This window comes from Cajanus cajan, chromosome 9 (genome assembly GCF_000230855.2).
Source record: "Cajanus cajan strain Asha chromosome 9, NIPB_CcT2T_4, whole genome shotgun sequence".
NCBI classification, from domain to species: Eukaryota; Viridiplantae; Streptophyta; class Magnoliopsida; order Fabales; family Fabaceae; genus Cajanus; species Cajanus cajan.
The window spans coordinates 21707168-21732596 of record NC_138525.1 but is presented as its reverse complement, the minus strand read 5'-3'; the positions used below and the strand labels follow the sequence as shown (position 1 = coordinate 21732596).

At 26.5% G+C, this 25429-nt stretch overlaps 1 long non-coding RNA gene across 1 annotated transcript; it reads right to left on the bottom strand.

The window, feature by feature from the left end:
• Positions 1–16132: 16132 nt before the first annotated feature.
• On the bottom strand, positions 16133–18886 carry LOC114916001 (uncharacterized). Its single transcript, XR_003804303.2, has 2 exons — positions 18450–18886; positions 16133–18303 (listed from the first exon to the last, which is right to left on the bottom strand). It is a non-coding gene; the product is annotated as an uncharacterized LOC114916001 (long non-coding RNA).
• Positions 18887–25429: the final 6543 nt, after the last annotated feature.

The following is a 25429-nucleotide window of genomic DNA, read 5'->3' as shown; positions in this document are numbered from 1 at the left end:
TAATTACCTCGCCACTCCATAAGCGGCTTGCAACATGGTCTAAAAAATTCCTAAGGACCGACAAATCCTCAGGGCCTCCTAGAAACGACCTCGGTGCTTGAGGGTTTACAACACCATCTAACATGACCTCTTGAGGCTCCTCGTGATCATCGACTATAGGTACTTGAGCATTCACATGTTGCTTATCTTTTGTTAGTCGTTGACGCTTTCGTGCAACGCTACCACCTCTTGTCCGTGCCATAACTTCACATAACGATAGATGATCGGTCAATTTAAAAAATACAAAGACAATTGATCAATCAATTTCAAACACACAAACCCTATAAAGAATCCTAAAAAGAAATGTAAACATGAGATACAATGTTAACAAAATAGAGAAACAATGAGCGATAATAAATTGCAAACAATAAGAACAAAAGAATATAGAAGAAGGTGGAGATAGTGAGGAGAATTACTTGGAGGAAAAATGCATATGACCTTACACCTTTTCCTTTGACACTAAACTGTGAGCTTACAGTTTATAACAAAATAAAAAAGGAAGAAGATATTACAAAAACTAAAAAGGCTAGAAGAGGAGGTAGACAGGTCGGATAAGAAAGTGATGAAGAAGAAAAGAAGAAAGGGGTAGAAAAGAAAGAAGATGGGGGGTGCGGGAAAGAAAAAAAGAAGAAGAGGGGTATGGGGAAGAGAAAGAACAGGGGGTGCGAGGTGCGGGAAAAAAGAAGAAGAAGAGGAGTGCCAGAAAGAGAAAGAAGAGGGGTGCACAATGTCAGCAGGTGGTCTTGTAAGAGAAAGACTATTACTTGTTCTATGGAAATAAACACTAGTACAAAAATGACTTTTAAAATCGGGGTTTTAAAATCAGTCATAAGGTAGCCATTTTAAAAGTGACGCGGCGGCCTGTACTGCAACAGAACGACCCTAGAAAGGCCCGTGCTGCTTGCAGTACGGCCCGTACTGCAAGCAGAACGGACTGTACTGCTTGCAGAACGAGCTGTTCTGCAAGTAGAACGGGCCGCACTGCAAGTAGAACGGGCCGCACTGCAAGCAGAACAGGCCGTTCTGCTTGCAGAACAGGCCGTTCTGGTGTCGTTTCAGACTAAACCTTATGTACGCATGTGATGTCCTGGTATTGAGAAAGAAATCGGCCAGGAATGGATCGTATACTTCAAATTCCGAGTCAACAACCCTAACTCGAGCACTTATATAAAAGAAAATCTTTGTAAAGAAGCTTTAGTATAAAGGATACTTACCAGAGTCAAGTCCTTTACCGGCAAAGAGCCTTTCTTATGTTGGTTATAGTAGGGCTAGTCCTTTTTTTCTATTCAGAATGACTGTAAAAGTATATTCATATTACCCTTGAAAGTTGCTTGATGACATTGAGCAAAAAGAAGCTTTGGAAAGAAAAGGGGTGTGGGGTGTGGGGTGCGGGGAAGAGAGGTGTAAATTTAGGAAATTTTTTTTTAAAAGGGTAATTTAGAGATTTTATATATTTTTTTTAAAAAAAGGGGGGTGTGGTTATACGAGAATGGAGGTGTGTTTATCATCTGCCCTAATAACATTAGGGTAAAAAAAAAAAAAGGACCCCAATAACTAGCTAAACAACTAGTTTGAACTTTTTTTTTGACAGTAACTAGTTTGGACTTTAGACAACTAATAATTGGCCAATCAGAGAGCCAGTCTAACCGACTTGGAAATAACAAAAGTCAAGTAAAAGTTAGTTTTAAAAAATTAATAATTTAAACACATGTTCAACCAATTAAATTAGATCCTTTAGTATTTAGCAATAAAAAATAGTTTGATGTATTTTAAAAGGTTATGTTTTATTTAAATATTTTAATAAAAAAATTCGTATAATTTTTTTTACAAGAGCTAACAAAAGAATAAAAAAAAATAAAGAAAAGGAAAACGAACTACTACCTTATAAACGACATTTCTTAAAAATAAATAAATAAATGAACCGTATATGGAATTTGACATCCACATCTAGTTTTTTTTTTATCAACTTTTATACCGTAAATATAGGTTCTCATGCAATGTTTTTCTCATAATATGTATTTTAAAAAATTCTTTCAAGTCATGTGACTTAATTTTTTTATTTAAAATTAGTATTTTTAGCATGTGTATTTTGTAGGTTAATTTTTTTTAATCATAAAAATAGTAGATAGGTGATGGTATCCCCATAATTGGGTAAGGGGCTAATGATATGCTAGATATCCTTAGAACAAGTATCACTATTCATTTAGTGATCAGTCGAAGTTTAATAATGTCTAATTTGACCTAGGATTTCACTTGTTAAAGTCAAGACCGACAAAGGTCCACCAAAGAAATTCCACCTCTAGCACCAAAGATTTCCTTGAGTGGGTATGTCAACAAAAGTAGAATTTTATGGTTGTGTGAGATGTCGCACTCAGGTCATGGGGAACATAAGCTTGAACCCGATCCCATACTTATAACACTATGCATTTTATTAATAATTGGTGTTTTTGTTAATTGTTTATGTTGTGCTTAGTTGATTAGTTGTTGTAGACCTCTAAGAATTGAGGAATCCTAATAATAAGTTATGTCGTTGAGAGAACTACTCTAAGTAAAGGTCATGTTTAACTTGTTAAAGAAAGGTATATAAGGCCTTTTTCTTTAGAAATGGACTTCACAAGTTCATTTTTTTAGATAGTTTAGAGATAAGTTAAAGAGAGGAATTTTAAATCATAAATTTCTTCTTTCTTTTCCTAGCCTTTTTGAGAGTGTGGATGATTATGGTTGAGTAGCGAAGTAGTGATTCAAGGCCTGTAGAGCTGAGAATTTGAGTTTATGGTGTCGTGGTGCGGAGTTTCTCGAAGGATCTCTTTCTTCCCTTCAACTTCTTTTCTAGTTGATCTAGAGGTAAGAAAACTTACTAATCATAGATTGTTGGATTGTTGTTGTTGTTGCTATTGTCTCTCTGCTTAGAATTATAATTGTAATGTTGAATGGAGTTATGATTGAAGATTGAATTGGTTGAGTTTTTGGTTGCTTGGTTCATATGAGAAGAAATGATTGATCTATGAATTTGGTTGGTTGCATGTTGATTTTGATGACGAAACTAAGTTATTTGTAGTGTATATATGTATTGTTTCACATTGCATGTTGGAAATCTTTTAAGTTTTAAGTGGATGGAAAAAATTTGTGATTTTTTCAAGTGAAGAATTCACCATCGCGTTGGGCATAGCTTCAAGACAACATGTGTGATGCATGTTAAAGGCTTTCTGCCTCACTAACGTCAAGCATGAGATTGGTAATGTTGGACATGAGTTAGAGGAGAGCTCTCTGACTTAGTGATGTTGGGTGTGAGTTGAATGGTGTTGAATGTAGATGCCCTAGGAGCTTTCTTAATTGGTGACATTGGACCCTAGTTGAATGGCACCAAGCGTGAGTTGAATGGTGCCAAGCATGATTAAGACAAAATCTCTCTACCTAAACAACATCAAACACTAGTTTAGTAATGCTAGGCATGAGTCAGGTAAAGGATCTTTGCTTAAATGAGGTCGAGGGTGCAATTAGCCATGCTAGGTGCGACTGTCACAAGGCTCTCTGCCTCATTCATGTTAGGCGCAAGTTGAGTGGCATTGAGCATGGACTCTAACTCTCTACCTCAATTATGTTGGGTGTGAGAAGGATGGCATCGGGCACGAAATGTTAAGTGAAATGTGTTATTGTTTAGCTAAGTGTTAAATATGATGAGCATAAGTGGGAATGTTTATATGTTGCATGTTGTAGTATGATTGTAATTCTTTATACATTGATATAGGATGATGTACATTGATGATTTAACTGTTGAAAGTTATAAGTTGTTAAATGTTGAAATATAGAAATGTTGTATGTTGTGTAGTGTTGGAAATAATTATGTTTAAAATGCTTAAGGCATGGTATTTAGTTGTGTTGATTGAATTAGGACTAAAGGAAAGTTTTTTTTTTTTTAAAGTTGCATATCTCATTGTGAGGATATAGTGTTGTGTTGCTCTACAAGTCTAATTGTTGAAAAACCCTTGAGAAATTACCTCTTGAAATGAATTGTTGAGTCTTATCTAAGACCTTATTTGATGCAGTATGGGGACAAGGTCGAGCCATATTATCTATAAGTGACCACAATATAAGGTTCAAGTCCAGTTATACTGATTATAAAATGACCAAATGTTGATCCATGTAGAGGTCAATTCGAGCATTACATGTGCAAAGCAACCAAAACCAACAACGAAATTACAGAGATGAGAAGAGAATGAGAATGTTACCTTACTATAGTAGTGTTGCAAAGAAAATGAGACGCTTCAGACTTTAGATGACAGCACGAGAGAAAGGAATGGAGGGAAAGATCAAAGAAGGGTTGGAACACGTATAGTCTTTGATAGGAATGGAGGGAAAGATGAAAATGAGAAGCTGTATAGTGACATTTTTAAAATCGGTTATAGAAGAACCGATTACAAAATCGGTTCTTAAATGACCGATTTTAAAAGTAGCGGACAGACCTTTTAAAATCGGTTAAAACGTAGCCGATTTTAAAACTCGTGTCATTATTTACAAAATTGCCACTGCGTCATTTTTAAAATCGGCTACGTTTTAACCGATTTTAAAACCCCGATTTTAAAACTGATTTTTGTACTAGTGTAAGTACGGATTACTTATTTTCCAATCACATTCTTATAGATTAGGGGGTTGGTTTTTCCAAAAAGTTGAGAATGACGTCTTGTTGTTAGCTAAGTAGGTGAGTGATCTTTTGGAAGAAAGGGCTCAATGTTTCATATTGTTTGCTACTCTAGGTGTTAAGATTGAAAAATTGATTAATATGATTGAAGTGGTTAGAGACTTCTCAAAGGTATTTTTCGAATGAAGTGTCAAGGTTACCTCTTATTAAGGAAGTGAAGTTTAGTATTGACTTGGTTCCAAGTATAAAACCGGTGTCAATAGCTCCCTATAGGATGGTATTAGTTGAGTTGGTTGATTTGCATAAACAAGTTGAAAATCTCTTGGAAAAATAGATGGTTAGGTTGAGTGTGCATGGAGTGTTCTTGTATTGTTGGTGAAGAAGGACGGTGGAGCTCAACTATGTGTAGATTACAAGAAGTTGAACAAGTTGACTATTAAGAACAAATATTCACTCTCTAAGATAGATGACTTGATAAATCAAATGAAGGGAGCACTAGTATTTTCCAAGATAGACTTGAGGTTTGCATATTGCTAGATAAGGGTGACTTAAGGCTCACTAAAATTATATCACTTTGTTGAACCAAAATAAATGTAAATAGCTAATATAAATACTACAAATAATATATATAGTTCATATTAAATAATAGAAATAAAGTTTCTAACATGAAATACAATTGGTGTTTAAGTCCAAAAAGGCTATAAACATGATAAAAATCATGTGAAAATAAATCTCATGAATAACTAAAAAATAGCATGAAATTAAATTTTTCTTTAAAATATTCGATTGTTACCTTGTATATAACACTTTTAATTTGAACTTTAATTGTATTCAATAGTTTTTATATAAATGAATATAATGAGATGAGTTTTAAGTCTTAAATCTTAAATCAAACAAAAAAGAATTTAAAAGGACTAAATTGATCACTACAAGAAAAATGTAAATTTTCTACAGAAATTTTCTGACAGATATGGATCCTTCAGAAATTTCTGACGGATTTATATTTTCGTCGAAAATTTCTGACAGAATTTTCCGTCAGAAATTTTTTGTCAGAAATTTCCGACGGAAAAATAAATGTCAGAAATTTCTGCCGGAAAATTTCCGACGGAAAATTCCGTCGGAAATCTTATTTTTATTTTTTATTTTTATTTTTTATTTTTAATTTCTTTTTTTAATTTCTTATTTTTAATTTCTTATTTTTAATTTATTATTTTTAATTTCTTATATATATTTGTAATATTAAAAATTTTATATATCTTTTAAAAGTATAAATATATATTATAATTATTTATTACAAGTTTTTTATATCTACGATTAGTATTAAAGATGAAAATAAATTAGGTTATACTATATTTTGTTATAATTTACTTGGTTTGAACCTAACTTTCTTTAAAAATATATATTTTAAGTATGACTTATTTATCTATCATAGACAATTTTTAAATGTTTGGGTAGAACTACAATCATAAAGACTTATTTTATAATAATTTAACACTATTAAAAATATAAAAGTCTATATGTTAAATTTATAAAAATAAAGTTTAATTTATTTATGATATAAATATGTTTTTAATATCTAATATATACTTTTAGATGATAATTTATTTTAAAATATATCTTATAATAACAATTCTAAATGAAATATAAATCTTATGATTTTTCTTATTTTGATTTTTTTAATCAATGTATACAATTTTACTATTTTGATTTTTTCAATCAACGTATACAATAAATAAAAAACACAAAAGATAAACATGCATGCTACAAATTTTATTTTATCAAAAAATTATTTGTTTTAATATATTACATTATATATGTGAATATTAAGACATATGTATATATATATACATATATATATTATAATTAAACTTTTTTTTAAAAATTAATTCCTTATTAAGAATTTTTTTTTTTATCACATGAGAATTAATTTCCTTCAAAAATTTGACAGATATCAAATAAATAAACATTTTTTCTGAATCTATATATTTATTTTATTAGAATATAATTTTTATTTTTTAAAATATATTATTTTTTAGATAAAAAATTATGTATATGTCAAATAGTAGTGAGGGCAAGTGCCTCACTATTCCAAACGTGCAGCTGTCGTTGTATATATATGTATGTGTATATATATATATATATATATATATATATATATATATATAATATAGGGGGTTATAATTATACTGGTATAACTTTTACTAAGTATTATGCCGCTCTATAAATTTATATTAAATGTGAATTTTGTAAATCCAACCGTTAAATTGAAAGTTCATATCACTTTATACGTGTATATCAAATTTTGTTAAAATTGAACAACAACTGGAAGATAATCCAAGTGTTCATATTTTAGTGTATTTTGAAATGAATATATTACATCAATTTTGTTTTATAAAAATGAAGTATCAAATCATCTTGGATTAATATAAAGTTTTGTATATATAATCTATAAGAGATATGAACTTTCAATCTAACAGTTGGATTTACCAAATTCACATTTAATATAAAGTTATTGAGCGGTGTAATATATTGTAAAAGTCGCATTTAATATATATATATATATATATATATATATATATATATATATATATATATATATGAGGGGGGTTATAATTACAATGGTATAAATTTTACTAAGTGTTACACTGCTCAATAACTTTATATTAAATGTGAATTTTGTAAATTCAACCGTTAAATTGAAATTTTTTTACTCTTAAATCACATATATATATAGACACACACACACACACACACACATATATATATATATGAGGGAGGTTATAATTACAATGGTATAAATTTTACTAAGTGTTACACCGCTCAATAACTTTATATTAAATGTGAATTTTGTAAATTCAACTGTTAAATTGAAAATCTTTTACTCTTAAATCATATATACAAAATGTTATATTAATCGAAGATGATTTCTTATAAAACAAAATTAAATCTGTCGAAAAATTTATATTTTTGATGAGAAAATTTTTTGTAGGAAAAGCTATATTATTGATAGAATATTTCAGACAAATTTATATTTGTCGAAAATGTAAGAACTGATTTTAAACTTGATATGAAAATATTATGATATAATTAGATAAGATTTTAAGTTAATATTTTATTAATGGTTGATAATTAAAAAATAAAACATGGATAAATACATTTTTTGAATTTTATATGTTTGATTTAAGATAACTTACAAAATAACTCTTGGTAAAGTTATTCCGCTCAATAACTCATGGTGTGTTGAATTTCATCGATCCAATTAATTGTTAAATTAAAAGTTATTAAATTTTACTAATAATTAATATAAAAAAATTAATTAGTTTTGGAATAAATTATTTATTAATTAACAATATAATTGAAATATTAATTATTTTAAATTATTTAACTAAAATCTTATTGACAATTTACTATATGATCTTAATATTTTTGTATAACTAATATCTGGTTTTAAATTTGATATGAAAATATTATATATAATTATATAAGATTTTAGGTTAGTATTTTATTAATAGTTGATAATTAGAAAAAAATAAGGATAAATACATTTTTTGAATTTTATATGTTTGATTTAAGGTAAATAAATATATTAAATTAATTAATAATTTATTTAAAATATTAAAATTTAATTTATAAGTATGTAATAAATAAATATTTATAATTTTATAAATTATATTATCATTATAAATTATAAAATTAAATAATTTAAATTATAATTTTAAATAAAAATAAGTAGATGTTAATTATAAAAGTAAGTACATATAAATAAAGAATAATTAAATATATTATTATTATTATTATTATTATTATTATTATTATTATTATTCGTAATATAAAATTATTATATATTATTATTATAGTAAAAATATGAGATTGTATATTTGAGGATGACTTAATTGAATTAATTTGTACAAGTTATACTGACAACATACATAGACATTTCAGTAGCTTACTCATCAGAACTTCACAGTTAAGCGTGCTTGACCTGGAGTAGTACTGGGATGGGTGACTTTCTGGGAAGTCTCCCAGAAATTGCACAAGTAAGAATAAAACACGCTAAACAGTGAAATATTGTGAAATAGAACCTTTGAGAGGCCAAATGTGAGAGTTGTTACATTAATAAATTTATTAAAATTAAAAAAAAAATTATAATTTCCGACGGATTTTTCCGTCGGAAATTTTGACAGCAATTTCTGACAGAATTTTCTGTCAGAAATTTTGACAGCAATTTCTGATGGATTTTTCTGTCGGAAATTTTGACAGCAATTTCTGACGGATTTTTCTGTCAAAAATTTCCGACAGAATTTTCCGTCAGAAAATTCTGTCGGAAAAATTATTTTCAACGGATTTTTTTTTCCGACACTGTCGGAAAAAGCAAAATCCGTCGGAAATTTACCTATTTTTGTCGAAAATTTCCGTCAGAAATTTTCGTCAGAAATTTCCATCAGAAATCAGCATTTTTCTTGTAGTGGATCTAAATTTAAGAGATAAAAAGCTAAAATAAATCCAAACAATAAAATACAAGATTAAATATATAATTTAACGTATAAAAAATGCATGTAATGCTTCATTGATATCATGAAATGACAATCATAATAGGACAATTTTATTTTTCTTCTTTAGATGTTAAACCAAATGAAATTGGAGAGATATATACTTTATTGTGGAATGGATATATCTAAGAAAATAAATAAATTTTCCTTACACATTTTGAGTTAATTTATGTAATAAAATTTGATGCCTTATTTAAAATGAGGGAAAGAAGAGGAAAGGAGAAGGGAAGGAATACACATTTTTGAAAAAGGAAAATCCTTTCTTTCTTTAATACATATGAAAATAAGAGAGGAAAGAAAGGAAAAAAAATGAACTTCACATTAAAATTGGTCCTCTTCAAATACGAAAGTAAAAAAAAAATACTATTATACTTTTATAATTGTATTATATAATATATAGAAAACTATTATATCTTAGTTTTTTTTATTAAGATCATTTATATTTCATAAATATTTTTTTCAATTTTTATTTTTTTATTTCTACCAAACAACTTAACAATCATCTCATTGTCTCTTATTCTTACTCTCTTTCCTGTGTTTTTTAAAAAACCAAAGAAACAATACGATTTTCAAAATAAAAACTTGTTTGTAGAGAATATGTTATACAACAATTATTAATTAGCAAAAACCAAAAACTCTTAATACTAATGATGGTGCGAATCTGATCATATAATTTGCCATTGGCACTCTTTCATGACAAAAGAGTAATGATTGAATGAAGACAAAAATTGGCATATGCTCCATACAACCATTAACGTGGAAGCAATTACTCATCCTGTCACTGGCAAACGCGGATAATGATCTATTGCATGTGCCTTATAGCAATACATTATCATTATTACTCCTTTCTATGTTCAAAAAGAATATCTTAAGATATCTAAATAAAGAAACCACTCATTTAAAATACTATTTGTAAGATTAATAGTTAAAAATGTATGAAAATATATTGACTGAAATATATTAGTAATATTAATATTAGATTTTTAATAATTTTTTTTTAATTTTAACAGTTATGTTACTATACACTCATAGACATATGATAAGAAATTAAAAAGGATATATATACATATATACAGTGACGGATCCAGAAATTTAGATAGTGGGGGCAAAATTTTACATATAACTTTTAAAAGTATAAATATATATTATAATTATTTTTTACAAATTTTTATATCTACGATTATGATTAAGGATGAAAATAAATTAGGTTATATTATAATTTAGTAAGTTTGGACCTAGCCTTCTTTAAAAATACATGTTCTAAATATGAATTTCTTATTTATCTATCATAAATATTTTTTAAATATTTGGTTAGAATACAATTTTAAAGACCTGCTTTATGATAATTTAATACTAATAAAAATAAAAATAGATATGTTAAATTTTATAAAATCAAGTTTAATTTATTTATGGTATAAACATGTTTTTAATATATAATATAAATTTTGAGATGATAATTTATTTTAAAACATATTTTATAATAAAAATTATAAATAAAACATAAATATTTCAATCTTTTCTCTTTTATTTTTTTAATTAATGTATACAATCTTATGATCTTTACTATTTTAATTTTTTTAATCAACGTATACAATAATTAAGTAGAAAGCACAAAAGGTATAAATACGTATATTATAAATTTTATTTTATCAAAAAATATTTTTTAAAATATATTACATGTGAGCATTAATATATATTAATATATATATATATATATATTATAATTAAACTTTTTAAAAAATTTGATTTATTACTAAAGAATATTTTTTATCATATATGAGAACTAATCTCTTTCAAAAGTTTGACAAATATCAAATAAATAAATATTTATTTCAAATTTATATTTTATACATAAGATAATTTAAATATATATATTTATTTTATTAAAATATAATTTTTAATTTTTAAAATATATATTTTTAAAATATAAAAAATATGTATGTATAAAATGATAAATTATGTTAGACAACATTAAAATAAGTGAAAAATAATCTATTTAGACATGTGATAACTCAATTTCATAAACTGTTTCAAACACTTACAAATACATGTATCATAAAATAGGTTTTTGTATTAAAATAGTGTAAATTTTTATTTCTAAATTCTTGAAATGAGTAAAATAAGGTAAATCCTGTGTTTGGGAAACAGGACTTCTATTTGAAAGTCATGTTCCACAAATACAACTTTTACTCATTATTTTCTTAGAAAATCCTACATAAAAATTATTATTCTAAAATTAAAAAAATAAACACATGAGTCATTTATAAACTTCCAACTTTTAAATAATAATAAAAAAAGAGAGTTATGTTTGTGAAACACAATTTTTAATTGAAAGTGGTGTTTCCCAAACACGACTTATCTTATTTTGTGAAATATTTTAAAATTTGTCCATTTTGAAATATTTTTTAAAAAATTACATCATTTTGACACAAAAACACATAAAATAAGTTCAAACCATTGACTTTTTCTAAAAGATTTATTGTTTTAGACATTTTGGATCACTTCTATGTATGGATCTAGAATTATTTCATGTTGAAAGCGTATACTTTATAATTTAGCTTTGACATTGTTATGGATGTACTTTATAATTTAGTTTTGAAATTGATCATATAAAAAGTGACTTTTTGCATGCATTGCGTTCATAATCAATGTAAAAAATAAGGTTTTTTAAACAACACTATAGCTACATTACCTAGTATATCATACATTCTATAACATGAAAACTGCGTACATAAACAGAATCAACAACAAATACATAAAAATTACTTTCTTAATTAAGTAGTACTATTGCCTACCTAAAATACAATACATTATAATACGAAAACTAAATTCTAGGAATAAACTACAAAATAACTTCTTTAAAATGCAGTAATCTTAAAATTAAATAATAGCATTAATAGTGTTGAACAACAAATTTATTCGACTGTTTTACTTATCCTGAAATGCTGCTATGAAAAAGCATTGTTATTGGGTGTTCCACTTAAAAAAATTGGAAAATAAACAATATATGTTAGTATTAGATAACAAGAGAGATGCTGATTGGTAGGTATTTGTAAGAACTTATAACAAGTTATTTAGTCTTATAAAAGTCATTTATAATTTTTATTTTTTTAACAAGTTTTTGGGTAAAATTTATTAACCAGTTTTTAGTTTATTCTAATAAATGTAATGCATGTTTCAACTTTCTAAGGGCATGTCTCGTAAAATTAACTTATAATATAGTTGAAAATTTAAAAGTTATAAGATGAAAGCTAAAAAATTATAAGTTTATAAGTTAACTAATTCAATTGTAAATGTTTAGTAAAATTAATTTATAAGGTAAATGATAAATGTAAAATGACATAAAATAATTTTTATAATAAGAGTGAGAGAATGACAAGATAAATAAATAAATTTCTAAATTAAAAAGGGTAAAGAAGATTTTAAGTAAATTAATAAAGATAAAAAATGAGAAAAGAAAAAAAAGAAGCTAAATGCTTATAAACTATAAATTAATTTAATTAGCATATAAAAATAAGTTATAAGCTCCTTCAATAAGTTTTTATAAACTCAAATATCAAATAAGTTTATTTTAGTCAAATTAACTTAAATATAAACTCTTAAAATGTTTTACTAAAAATTAACATAAATTTTCATATGATATAATAGGTATTTAAAAGAGCTTATACAAAATCTATTAGGATTTATAAAAAGAAATCCAACTTATAATTTCTATAGGCTTTTTTAAACTTATTTTAAAATACTTCTTAGTAAAATTTGTCAATATAATAATTTCTTCAAAGTAAGGTTTGAGTTTGCCATTATAAAAAAATGATAAAATAATAGAATTAGGAATGTTTAGTAAAATTATATTGTATATTAAGTCGTTTTTATATGTGTGCATATATATATAGTACAAAATTATTTTTTTACTATAATTAGGTAAAAACAATTATTAAAAAAAGTGAGATGATTAAGTACATACGCACTTATAATTTATTGGAAATAAGTATATTAACCGGAGAAAGTAAATGTTAGGATTGATAGAAAATGTAAACAAAGATAATTAAATGAATTGAATAGCTTACGAAAGCTAATGATGTACTTTAAGTGCATAAGAATTGTTTAAGATGAATAAATTTAGTAGAATATATTTTGTCTTAATGTCACTTATCTAAGACAATTTAAAGGTTTGAACATATACACTATCCTACAATCTCACATGATACATTTCAATGTTCACTTAAATAAAGACATGGTTCATGGTCAGTCTCTTAATGCTTTGTGTTTCTACAGCTCTATATATGCATGACACAAAAAGTTAATGTGACAAGAGTTTTTAAGCAGGATATATACATCGTAAACTTTAAGCTTACCTACTTTGCATGCGTACGTTTCTACTTCCTAACAACCTCAAAGGATAAAAAAGTATACGTATTACTGTCTCTGGGAAACTGGTATTAACGTTTATGTGCATTAAACACAAACCCAACGTTCAATTTTTATTTTTTATTTTTAAATCCAACATCCATGAACTAAATGTCTCGAATGTATCGTAATTTAAGGATAAGAGAAAAATAAAGACTAATATGTTGTTGACCATTAAGGCATTAAGAAACCACATTTATTTAATTTCTATCCCAATAACTACCATGCATTTACATTAATAATAGTTGTAACTTTTTTTTTATCTCATTTTAATTTAAGGAGGGTGAACCTTATATAGAAGAAGAGAAAATGTCATCACATGTACAAGATATTCTTTGAAACGTTTGACAAGTGAAAATTATGTATAGTTTTTAATTATCTACTTTAAGACACCACGTAAACTATATTTATTTAAAAAAAATTAGGTCTCACCCTAATTTAATGATTAATAATAATCATAATTTTATCTTTTAGAGAAAAATATTTAAAAGCATGTATAAAAAATATATTTAGTTTGATTTTCAAAACAAAAAATTCAATTAAAAATGTTTGTTACAATTTGGTTTATTTTGGGAAAGAAAAAAAAAGGTTTCAACTAAATCAACTCTAAAATATATTAATTCATTTCAAGTTATTGGGTTAACAACCTATATATAGTTTTAAAATTTCATTTGAAAAAATATCAAATCAAATCAAATTATCATAAAAAAAATTAATTATACCCCTTTAACTTTATGATACTAATTATGTTATATGCTAAGAAAATAAATTATTCTCAAATTTTAGAATCTTTTCTCTAATTAAACAAAATTATATAATTTTATTTATTTATTCTAATTTCATAATATATAAACCCAAAAGTCAAACCAATAGAAATAAAACTTCCATCGACTTAGTTGATTATATATATATATATATATATATATATATATATATATATATATATATATATTATAACATTACAAAAAATATTGATATTACATACGAAAATTTGTTTGCAATCCAATAAATTTGTAGATAATATTAAGCTTGTGATGTATTAGTGAAAAAACAATATTTTATAAATAAATTGTTCATATGAAATTGTTATCTAAAGATTTCAGATTGAGTAATTATCGACTACATTATTAAAAAAATAATCTATTTTTATGATATATACCACTGAATATTTTTCTGCTATATACCTACGAATCAGGCCATGGGTAATTTCTTATGAACATATCCGTATGTAACAACTAACAATTTTATGCATGTAAGTTTTCATAGGATATATCTGTAAGAAATTGCTCTAAATATATTCATTAGTAATTACTCTCGAATATAAAAAGTTGACGCAGTTTAACGAAATAAATCGACCCAATTGAAACCACACCCCTGAAACAATTATTATGTAGCTCCTATCTTATAAATTATATACCAGTCAAATTAAATTGTTAAGATACTTTTTTCTTCATTTTTTTTATGAATATAATTCATTGTTTTAAAAGTGATAAGTAAGACTGATCACTATATGCAGATATGACTTCTTCCGACTAAATATTGTATTGTATCAAATAATTTAATAATAAAATACAACAAAATATAATAAAAATAATAAATAATTAACTTTCTTATAAATTACATATTAAAAAATCTAAGTCTCACATGAATAACTAAGGGCATTGATGGTAAAAACAACTCACTTAAGTTACTTCATATATTAAAAAATAAAAAAAAATAATTTCCAGCGTGTCATGTTAATATTAAGGAACTTAAATACAAATATACTCGTAAATTTTTTTAAGAAATTTAACTTTTAAATTTTTTTTTCTAATTATTTATGAACCAATTTTAAATTTTTATTAAAAAAATATAATTACACTACAATAAAAAAAAATTACGAGAAAAAATACACAATAAATAAATATTAAAAATAAAATAAAAATAATAGTAAATATATAGATATTATAAGAAATTAATTTTCATCATTATTATTTTTAAAATGTTCTCAAATATGTTCAATAAAATCTACTTGAAATCTAATAATAAACGATTACTTGAAAAAACAACTCTCTTTCTTCTTCAAACAACTCATGTTACCACATCAGAATCTTTCAATAATAAAAAACCAAAATTTAAATTGTTTAATAAAACAAGCAACTCCTATTGAAATTGCTCTAATTTTTTTTTAAAGAATGTATAAATAAAGACTAACAAGTCAATATTTATCCTATACCTTTAAAAAAATCATCTATTATTTATCCCCATATCAGATTTAATAATGTCAAAAGTAAAAGAATACATATAAAAAATATAGATTTCACATCGATTACAAATAAAATAATTAAATTAACCTTAAATCCATTATTTAAAGACTATCAACTTACTAATAACACTGAATCTAAGTTAATTTTAATAATCAAATATATACCACATATAAACCCTTATTGCATAAATACTTTATAAAATAAATTTATAAGTTATACCTTCTATTCTACTTTTGTAATTAAGATAAAGATTACAATAAAATTTAAGTTCTCATTCCTTTATCATCTTATTGTATTAACATCCTAAGATATTTTTGCTGCCTAATACTAGAGGAAGCAATTCGGCCATTTTCTGCCTGCTGCTATGCAACTTGCATATAACTTGAAAGCAAGAGGATCTCCTAAATCTACATTGAAACTAAAAGGACGATCTAAGACATACATTACAACAAAAAGACCCAAAATAGGGAGCGTTTATTATTTTAACATAGTCATCGAGTAACAAGCGCTTATCGTTGCATGTCCTTTCCGTGATCATTTCATGGCTCTGTGAAAAGGTTGTTTAATTAATTAACGTGCTGTAGTCTTTAAGATCCATCATTTGCCTGTATCCTCAAGAAAAAGGCAGCGACTAAATAATATTATCAGGGGTACACAATCCCTGCTTTTTACAGTTTTACGAGATATCCAAATCTGAAATTACTTTTTACCAACTTCAAGTTCTGAATTGACCACAAAACTTGGTCCACCTTATTAGACTTTCTACCCTTCGTGCAATATCTCCAACTCTCCAAGGACTCCATCGTTATTTATGTGTACCTCCAAAGAGGTTCACCTTTGAGAAAAGGGACCAAAATAATAATAAAATTGAGTGAGATCTATTGGTATGATCATGGCAACAAAAACAAAATCGTGATCATGGCAACAAAAACAAAATCGTTGTGGCGTTATCCCTCACTATTGTATAACGGTGGGACGGGTGTGAAGGACAAGCCCATACCATTATAGTAATGAAATGGTCCACATAATTTAGGTAAATAAATTCCACTTCTAGCACTGTGAAGTCGTACACTCTCTTGAACCAAATTCAAAATATGCATTTGCCGTTAGTTGTAAGATGCATTGCCATTGCATTTCACTTGTGTAGTACACGCACCTCCGAAGTTTGGGGGGCCACCCGCCCTGCTGTCCCATCTTTACACCACATCCTATTAATCACATTTCAATTCCCATCTATCATCATTATTTTCTCCAAACTTATTCAATTCTTGCATTTCCATCCCTATTCTTCCTTTATCATTTCATTTCCATATTTATTTAATTTATCAATTCTTACTTTGTTTAGAAATCAAGGACAAAAATCGTGTAAAGATTGTTTATATCAGCACCCCCATTCCTTAACTCATTCATATGAATTTTCAGAACAAGGTTTAACAACTATCAAAGCCAACAATATCTGTGATTACCCTTATGCTTGTAAAAGACACTCACTCATGATTTAACTGTCAAATTTTTACAAAATTTTTTAAATTTGAATCTCATTTGTTAATTAACAAGTGTATGCGTGATTTTGTATTCCCAACAAAACTTATGAACAGAAATAGTAGGTTAGAAAGTGTGTTAAAAGAGAGAAATTGTTAGGAAGCAGACAAGGGTTACTGAGTATGAAAGAAGGTCACGCGCCATGAAAGAGTGCGCTTTGCATTGAAACAAGAGCAAGAGGGTTTTAATGTCAATCTGCAATCATGCGCCTAACCTGACGTTCAGAGAGCTCGTGGAGCCTAGAAAGAAAGAAACAGAAAAACGTACTACCCTCGACAGACACTAGGGAAAGGAAGAGAAGAAGGGTTGGCCACATCCATTTTTTTATGCTGACACCCCATCTGCCTCACCTGATGCTGCTTGCTACATATGCCATGTATTGATAGCAAATAAGCAACACGAATAACCCAAAGCATCTTGTTTTTTTACTATCAATATGGCAATAAGCCAGGCATGCATGACTCGAAACCGAGGCCACGGACACTGATTTACAAACAAAAGCATAACCAGATCATAGCATATGGAATGAATACCCCTTTGAAATTCGATATTCCAAATGAAAAACCATTTCCGATAAGTGAAAAAAAAAACTTTGATTTGTTATCAAAAGGGTTGTAAAAATCATTGAAATCCCATCTCATCAGCCTCTCATAAAGACCGGATAGGTCTAAACAACATGGATCCACGAAGAAAAATGAAAACTTTCAACACCAACACATCCAAACAAAAATAAACCAAGAAAGAAATTAGGGTTTCCATCTCCCCAAACCAACACATGTAAAGATTGAGCGAGGAGAGAACACATCATAATGCAAACAAACAAATCAATGAGTACTAGGGCTACCTCTCTCTGCGAGATTTCCTTAGCCATCTTAGGGTCCTGCAGAAACACAAGTATATATGTAAAAAAAAAGGAGAATAAAATAACCTCCCCCTAAACCCCAACATGCTAGTTAGTATGTCAAACACATAGAAATGGAAGAAAAACAAAAAAGACTTAGGAAGATGTTGTGGTGGTAGTTTTACCTTATAGAAGGGTAAAAAAAATCACGGTGCAGATCGTAATAAATTGAGAAAGAAACATCACGAAGGCTTTACAAAGAGGAGTTAACAGAGATCAGTTGGCAGTATGCCCACCTCCAAGCTTGTGGGTGAGAAAGAAGAAGAAGAAGCGGAGGTGGACAGAATGCCAATAAACTCTGTTAGCAACACTTTGCCAAACCAACTTGAAGAAGAGAAGAGAAAGGTGAATGAATGAATGAATGAAGGAAGGAGAATGATAATTGTGATGGGTTAGGACTTGGCAGCTCAGCAGGTATTTAAGATGTGACGGAGCTTGACTTTACTTGAGAGAGAGAAAGATAATTTAATTAAATAAATAATTAAGTATATTATATACCAGTATTATTAATTTATTACTATTATGGCATAGGTGAAAAGGAAAAAAGAGAGAGAAAAGGAAGGAGGATACGTAGTTGCAGGCGCAAAAGATTGATAAGCGATTGAGATTAGATTGTTCATTCCTGAGAGTAGAGCGCATATTTAGAAGGATCAAAGGATCATCATAGTTATTCCTCACCCTCCCTCGTTCTTGATGAAACCCCTCGATTCTGATGAAATTTCACCCGCAAAATGCACTCGTCTCTCTCATAATTGCTGTATGGGTTTGCCTACCATACTCTAGTTTTTCCTTCTACTTTCTTCCTACACCTGCTAAATAATTTTACTCTCAATTTTTATTTATTTTTTAAATGATGAACGTAAATCTTTGAACATACGCCTGGACATAGAAAGTGATAAATAATATTATCAGAAATAAAAATAAAAAAATTTTAAAATACAAAAGAAAATAAATACTGCTTTCCACCATTACTATAAATCACTTTTAATCAAATTAAAAAAACTAATATATATGATTAACTTATAATAAAAATTATAAAATATTATTTTGTATTTATCTTTCTATTATTAATAATATATTTTTATAATAACAGAAGTGATGAAAAAGGATAGACAAAAAAATTATGTTACACAAGTTATTGTATAATTTTTATTGTAGGTATAATATTACTTAAAACAAAATTATAATATATTATATGAATTTTATCCTTCTTATTTATAATTAAGTTTTCATGTTAAAAGTCAATATACTCCTTCCAACTCTAAATATAAAAAAAAAAAAAAAAAACTCTCATATTTATTGATTTAAGATATAAATAAATCTCACTCTGTTGTCATCTTTCAAAATACTTTTTTATTTAATTAAGATTGTATTTCTAATTATTCGCTTTTTTATTTTTATCAAATGTTCCAATGAATGATTGTTTAGGAAAATAAGTTATTTTTTAGATGGAAATGACAAGATTAAATGATACAAAAAAAATTTCTTAATTAATTAATGTGAATTATTTTTTTCTTCTTTTGTTTATATTTAGAAGAGGAAGGAGTACTTTATATCAAAATTTAAGCATCAATGCCAATAAAATTGATATAAATGACAAATAAAAAATTTAAGAAGTGAGAAATAAAATATTTATTTATCAAATTTCCTTCCAATAATAAAAAACATATATTCTCAAAAATTTTAATATATGTAAAAGATAAAAAAAAAATTATGCTTTATAAATATTATAAAATGCCTTATAAAAAGGACCATCATTTTTTTTAAATTGTATTTTATAATAAGAACTAAGATAATATCTCATTTTATTAATTAGTATGAGAAATGATTGTGCTATTTTTCAACCTATAAATGTTAGGAATTAAATAACTTATTAAAAAAATAATATTTCATTATATTATAAAAAATATTAAATGTGTTAATAGAATTGGTTTAACAAAATTAATATACACATTTCAACTATCTTTAATTAAGAATGCAAAAAGAAAAATAATACTAGACTTTTTAAGGTCAACTTTTATTTTAAATTCATTGCAAAGACTTTTAATTTTAATAGGACAGTCCATAATAAATCATTATTAATAATAATTGTATTTAGTTTTATAATAATGATTTAGATTAGAATTATAATTGTACATATTTTAAGTTTGTTGCGATGTTACATGTTAGGCCCATTACACTCAAAATATCACATTTGTTTTTTATGAATCAATGTTTAAGTCAAATCTCAATTCTTAAGAGACTTGAGATTTTTTATAGTGAATCAAAATCCTAATCAAGGTCAAGGCCTAACAACCTACATGTATGTTCTTTTTGTACAATATTCCTAATCAAGTCAAGTCTAGGCTCAAAATATTCCATGTATTATGGTTCGCATAAGCTTTACAATTTTATCTTTAAAGATGCTAGGTATGAGTTAAAAAATAATGTTTTTTTTATTATAAATTAGAGTGAACCATAATTTTCATTCTCTCATATCAATATATCATTAAAAAAATCACAAAAATAGAACAAATGTTGTATCATGCTGATAAAGAAAATTGGTTAAAAATATGAAAGGAGAAAAGTGTGGTCAAGAGAATATATTCTATTGAAGGTTAAACGCGGCTAGATAGTATTTTTTTTTTCTATAAAAAATTTTTATTAATAAAATTAATAAATATTTTACATCATTATAATCATTTCAATAAATATGTATGTGCGTGCGTGTATTTATATATATATAATTATGCTAGTGTAATCATAGTCTATAATTATCTATTGATTAAATTATTAAATTAAATCAATAAATAAATAATGTGAATTTATTAATTACTTGATTATTTAAATAAATTAAAATTGCGTGTTAATATTAAGATCAAATTATTTTTGTAGAGATTCAGTTTAGTGATGAAAGACAAATTCTTAAATTATAATCCTATTATCTATTATAAAATAAAAAAATTATTTTTATATATTATTAATCATAATAAAAATAATATTTTTAATCATGACTTTATGTTTGTAAAAAAAAAATTCAATATTTAGTTATAAAATATAAATGTCCAAACACTTATAATAATGATTTTTGATAATGAAAAATTCTTTAATTAAAGGTTATATTATATTTTTATTTTTATTAATATGTAATTTTAGTCATTTTATTTTAAAATAGAGACATTTAAGCTCTCTAATTTTAAAAATATGAAATTTTGGTCTTTCTATCAAATTGATATTTAATAATATTGTTAAGTTTTAATATTTACTTATACTTAAAAGATATAAAATTTAGAAATAAAAAATCTAAAATAATGTAATTAAAATTTTTATTAATAAAATAAATACTAATCACTTGTAAAGATAAATACAAATAAATATCTTTTATATATTATTTTTTAATTTTCTTATATATTATGTTACTAAATATCACATCATTTAAATAATAATAAATCACAAGATAACGTTAAAATTTAATTATTAGTAAATATTAAATTGATAATAAGATCAAATTCTTATATTTTAAAAATAAAAAATTAAATTATTTCTATTTTAAAATAAAAGACTAAAATTGTAGATAAAAAATAAAAGAACTCAGCGTGCAATTTAGTCTTAATTTATAAAGAAAAAAAAAACTCATACAAATGGATTTTTCTTAATTAAAATAAATAAATAAATAAGAAAGTCGTCATAGTAGAAGATGGAGCTCCTTGACCTAAATCCACCGTTTCATTTCATTGATGGGACCTACCGCCCCACTAACTTAACTTAAAAAAAATATCGAGTAAAGTTAATGAATGAATTTATTCTACTAGACTAAAGATACATAATAATTGTGTTAATTTCAGGTTATAAAACATGGGACAAACATATAAAACATGAGTTGTCTCATCATGGGGTCAATACGTGAATTTATGTATTTTGATTCAATTATAAACTGTAAGTTTGTATGAATTAGATTGAATTAAAAAATAATGTCACTTTCCTTAATTCAATTCACATATTTTAAAAAATAATTCTTCTTATTTAGTATAAAATTAGTTTAATTGATTTTTATTTTTATTTCACTTTATTATTTATTTATTTTTTTAAAAAATTTTATATATAAACTTAAAAAAAAACTAAAAATCATTTTTTCAAAATCTCAAAAATAATTTAATACAAGATAATCATGGAATTTGTCTTACAAAAGCGATATGTACATGATAAATCCTTACATGTGATCGTAGAAATTGTTTTTAGAATGATAGGAAATCAAATGTAAGGGTATGACAATTTAATGAATTTCATAGTTTTTCAAATATATATAGCAGTATTGGGAGTGTTCATCAGCGGTAATACAATTTTAATTCTAAAAACATAAATATTTTTTTTAATTTTTTTTAGAAAATATTGTTATTTTTCCTTAAAAAAAATACAAAAAAAATATAATTTTAATTTCCAACGAAGGACTAAATGTAAAAAAATGTATTGATTTTTATTATATAAAATAACAAGCTTGAACATTTTTAGAAGAAGTTATATACTTTTAAAATCAAAAGATATTATGTGAAAAAGCTTTGTTGAAAAAGATATTATGTGAAAAAGCTTTGTATTCAACACACCGCTTCTTATCTTACATTCTTTCTCATTAAGCAATTCAAATCCAATATATAAGCCTTATTTAAAGATCAAGTTCGAATACAAAATGTTCTGTATGAACTCAAACAGAAAATTGTAAGATCTATTTTCAATTAATAAGTAGGAAGAGAATAAGTTTTCACGAGAATGAGCATGCCAAGAAAAATTCAAAGGGATGCTTTATTTTCCCAACAAAAGAGAGAGAGGATATTTTCAAAAGCATTGCCACAACATAATTGCAAAGGTAGTAAAGTTAATTAATTTCTTAAGGCCACTTAAGACACATGTATATAGAAACCCTTTACCTTGAATAACTGCCTGTCCTACAAAATTTAGTATGAAACAGAAGAAGAATTGAGCATATATAAATTAGATTGATAGAACTGTCATGAACTCATATCCTCTTAACTAGAAATTTAATTATTATAATCCTCCGTATTCATTCAACTATTAAGTGTTATATGATAACATTTTTTTTCTTCTATTTTTATGAGAAAATGGGATTAAAATCTATGTTTGATATCACTTAATCATCGTCCAATGTTGTTTAGGTAAAAAGTTACTAATGTGATTATGTTTGTGATTATGTTTGATGATACTAATCTTGTGTTCAATATCACCAAGTTAGAGAGTCCTTTAAGCAATCATGCTTGACTTCTCTCGTTTCACGTATAGTGTGACCAAGTTAGAAAATTCTTAACTATTTAGTGCTTAATATCATTCAGACAGAGAGTTCCTAACTTGCATCATTTTCGACACCATAAAGTTGTGTTTAGTGCAATGATGATTTCTACACTTGCAAAAACTCATAATTGACCAACATCCAACCATCCATTCATCATATAGGCAACCTATATAACTCAATTTCAGTGAAAACTATAACATTCAACCACTAAAAATCAAAATCACCAAGTTTCTCTTCAAAACAACACTTGGAACAAAGAGAAACTCTTCTCACGATTCAACCATATGTTCAACCATTAAAATTAACAATTCCAAACAGAATTTAGCAAATAAACATCAACAACATCAATCAACAAATTTTCCTTAACTCAAATCACTTAGAAAGTAAGAAAAGGAAAGGAAGAACGAGAGTTCTTGAGGATGTTGTACGACTCTCTCTCAACCTCGAATTCAAAGCTCCCAAGCCTTAATCTTCAATCTACTATTGCTACTCAACTCAAGGAAAGATCTAAAAGGTTCTTGCAAAATCAAAAGAAGCAAAAAATCTCTCTTAGGGATGTCAAAATGGACCCGAACCTTGTGGACACCCGCAAAAACACCCACATGTAGGGCTAGTAATGATGGAAGAGCATGGGCTAAAGGCCCAACCACTAGAGCTATGGCCAGGAGATTACTTGAAGACTTGACTGCTTCAGAGCTTAGTGGGCCCAATGGGCCTGGTGGGCCTAGGGTGCTTCTCACTTGGACTTTGATTGATTAAACACCATGTTTTATTGCATTACTTAGTATAGGAAGTTACTTTGATTTTTGGTCTTGTATTTTGACCATAGATTAGGGTTGTTGTATTTGGGCTTATTTTTGGGCTTCTTAAGCTTTGGGCTTTTGATACCCAATATTAGGCTCATTCTTCTTCTTATATTTTTTCCTATTCATTGTATTTATTAGACCAATGTATTTCGGTCATTAGATTAGGATTATATGAAGAATACATTAATAGGAGAATTAGGCTTCATTTATGCATCATTTAGAAGTAATTTGAGTTGAATTTGAGTCACATGGATGGCATGTAGTGGTTCCGGCCATGTGAGCTCAAATTCTCTTCAAATCACTCCTAAATGACACCTAAATGATGGTAGCATCTGAATTAATCACGTTGGAAGCCAAAGTTTGAATTTCAAATTCAAAATTTGAAATTCAAACTTGGCGCCAATTTGGCTAGTTTGAATTGCCGCCAACTTTGACCTAATTTCTTCCTATAAATGTGACTTCTACCACCTTGTATTAACACTTTTGAATATATGAGAATTTCTGAACATTTTCTTCAGCTAATTCCCTCAAGAGTCACCGAAAATTCCAAGAGAGAATGCCTTCAAAATCCTTAGGAAAACCTAGTTTCCTTCACTTTGAAGTGTGCAATCCCTTGAGTTCATGAGCTTGGATGCCTCCTTCTTCCATTTCCGCAAGTGTTCTTCATCTCAACGTGTTCTTCAATTGTGTTTTGATCTCCATTGAAGAAGATCCGAGCCTAGGAGGAGCTTAGGAGGAGTTTGTGTTTCACTTCTTCTACTCATCTCCATCAAGTAAATACCTGCTTAAATGGATATGGGTACATGGCAGGTATAGACCCGCAAAATTTAGTAGGTATAGGTGCGAGTATTGATACTATGGCATCCAACCTATCTCGTCCCACAGTTATATAATAATAATACTTATTATTATTATTATTATTCTTATTATAATTATATAATTACTTGATAATAATTTATTTATTTTTATATATTAATTGATATAATATTATTACTATTATTTTAGATTCAAAAATACA